Genomic DNA, 3,091 nt, shown 5'->3' with positions numbered 1-3,091 from the left:
AAAATGGGAAGGAATGCTTACAAATCTATGTTCCAGCCTCTATTAGTACCCTTTAACATGGTAATACCTGGTGGGTTTGGCCAAAATACTTTAAATAGAAAAATGAAAAGATGAGAACTAAAGCCTTCTTTCCTTGTAGTGAGTCACAATAGGCCGATCTTAGTGAGATGTTCTACATCCATTATAACAATGCTGATTTTGAGTTTGTCATACTGAAATGATTAACTATTTTCCTACTGAACCCTTGTAAAACTCACAAAACATTAAGAGTCTGGGGACAAAAAAAAACATTACAGTGCAGGTTGGCATTAAGTCACTGTGGACTTAAGTTTCCCAATTATTTAATGGCTTGATAATTATACTGAGGCATGTACATAGTAAGGTACAGTCAGTGCTGGTTGCAGGCACCACTTACATGGGGAAATGAATGCAGAGATGAGTAATTGTGTCGGTAGCCTGAGGCTGCTTGCCCAGAGCTCATGTTGCTGGTGTCACTGGGAAAGGAGACAGAGCTACTGTCCCCTTCACCTTGGTAAATCTCCTCCTGTGTTTTGTAGCTGGCTGGACCAACCTGTGAGGTTGGAGTCTGGCAAGGACAGACAATTAAAAGGTATTTTAATTTTGCGAAGAAAACACTTATCAAAGTCATTTACTTAGGAAAGCAAAGTCAGTTGGTCAAAAAGGAAAAAAATTTGTCTTGTTTTGATCACTTCTTTTTTTATGCAGATCTAGTCTTAATCAGGAGTCACTCTGGGTTAAAGAATGCACCCGATCAGCAAGCTATCCGAATGATGTATTTTGTAGGAGGGAATTTCAAAGACAGTTAAAAAAGCAAGGAGTTCATCTAGGGAATGACCTTTTAAGTGTCCTCTCCCAGACCTACTGGGGTGCTGCCAAATGGAAGGACGTTCTCATTTTAAACTTTATCACCCATGTTCAGGAATTCATCAAAAGTCAAGAGGGGAAAATCTGAAGTAATGGTCTAAGCCGTCCTGTAGCAATGACAAGGTTTTTCACCATGCTGTATTTGCCTTTACAGCAGAGGTTCCAATATTTCTCTTGGGAAACACACTATTTCCTCTAGTTCTCAGGAACTTTCTTTGGATGCTTAACTGCATTAGCATACTGTTATTTTTATCCTCCCTGCTATTAGTCATTCTCTTACAGACAGAGCTAAAAACCTGTCTTTCCTAGAACCACCTCTGTATTCTTCAAACATTTGTAAACCCAACTGTATGGTTCTTTGGCAGCAGAAGAATGTGCTTTTGATTTTAGTTTGGGAAAGAAAGATTATTTCACTTCCCAGATTTGACACTTCCACGTATCAAATCAATTAACAGTTTACTGATTTGTTCTAGAAAATAAAATTACACAAATGATTACACATGTGAAACCATCTTCTCTTAGTGCTTCTGCTATTTCTGGGTATCTGGGTCAAAAAAAGCATTTTATAAAACTTGTTCAGTTTAGAAAGAAATTCTTCAGATGATTTCTGTGTGGTTTTCACATGGACTCTCAAGAAGGTCTTCTCATCTGCCTCTATTATTTTACTGCTTTATTTGTGGATTCCCATTTGTTTTCTGTAGTTCAAAAGCTAAGGTATAGGAAAGGGGAAAATTATAACTGCAGGCAGGGAAAAGGTGGTCCACTCTTAAGAAATCCTGATCTTATAAACACAGAACTTCTGGAAGTCCTAAAAGAAATGGGGAATGGTTTCCCAAAAATACCATAAAACCAGAGGCTTTTACCACATTGCCTTTGCTGTGCCTCAGAGGATTACATGCTTGCTAACCAAAGTACTTGAAAAGCCTGAGACAACATAGGAAGGTATTGGTGGGGACCTGAGAATCAGAACAACATCAGATTATTTTTGGTGGGGGTTTTATTACTTTCTCTCTTAGGGTGTGTTTCTGGATGATAATAAGGTGGCTTGGTTTTTTCCTCCTCACAAATCTTTTTATAGTCTTCTGGCAAAACTTAACAGATAAAAGACTCACCATTGTGAGTCACTGGAGACGGAAGAGCATCCATCCAGTGGTGTAAACAGTAGCAGGGACTACAGAGAAGCATTGTGCAAAGCTGGGGGTAAAATGGCAGAATAGAGAAGAAAATGAGGGAAATTGAGATAGTGCCACTTCTTTTCAAATACACTTTGAAATGCATAGGTAGTCTGTAAAAGGTATCCATTCTTGTTATTGCTTTGTTATTATTGTGGCTTGAAAAACAAATTGATATCATTCTCTTCATATATAAATCTCAGTTATATTAATGCTTAGAATTTGCATCATGTGTTTTATCATTAGATCAAAAAGTTGGGTGAACTTCCATGCAGCTGGGATAAGAGGCCCAGAAAATCAAGTTACCCATGGCATTATAATGAGCTAGTGGCAGGACTTTGGCTAATATGAATATTCCCTATTTCATATCCTGAATAGTAACTGGAATGAAAATTCGAATTGTGTATTATGGCTGAGGCAGAATGGCAATGAAGCTCACCTTTTGGGGGAACTGGTGTCAATTTAAGTAATTACTTAAATAGGTTGTTGTTGTTGTTAATGTAAAATATCATAGGCATGCATCCATACCAAAGTGCCACATCTTACACTCACTTTTCTGCTTGTACTGAAGAATAGTGACTTGTGTAAAAACATGGGGCCTATATATCTATAAGAAGCAACAGGCACAAATGCTAGTACTGTTGCATAATACACAGAGCAAACCCCTGGTGCAGCTGCAGAGTGTAATTTCATGTTGGCTACTCATTTTGAGGAGCACTTTGATTCATTACCCAATGGGAAGAAAATGGGAAGAAAACTCTTTAATTTCTGATCTCTAGGAATGTATGCTCATTTTGGAAAACACCTTATTACCACTGCAGCTATCTCCACCAGAAAGAGCTGGGATTGAAATAGCACAGTAGGATGTAGGCTTCTGGGAAGTGTCTTGGCAAGGCCTGAGATTAGGAAAATAGTGGTCAAAGGTGCCATGTCCTGACAGAGGATGGGGACGGATTCCACAATACAAGTTAAAAGAAATCTTTTTCCATATGCTGACGTACATCTCTAAATCACCGCTTCTCTGAATGATTCTT

At 38.4% G+C, this 3,091-nt stretch overlaps 1 protein-coding gene across 1 annotated transcript in view; it reads left to right on the top strand.

Moving 5' to 3' along the window:
- Window positions 1-3,091, top strand: part of STON2 (stonin 2) — a gene marked incomplete at its 3' end in the record, with an annotated part of 52,901 nt that overhangs the window by 41,933 nt on the left and 7,877 nt on the right. The gene's annotated exons all lie outside the window — the stretch shown is intronic.

Source organism: Nestor notabilis, unplaced genomic scaffold (genome assembly GCF_000696875.1).
Source record: "Nestor notabilis isolate BGI_N333 unplaced genomic scaffold, ASM69687v1 scaffold22375, whole genome shotgun sequence".
NCBI classification, from domain to species: Eukaryota; Metazoa; Chordata; class Aves; order Psittaciformes; family Psittacidae; genus Nestor; species Nestor notabilis.
Note: the sequence above shows the minus strand (reverse complement) of the source record. Positions and strands in the feature narration are given on the sequence as shown.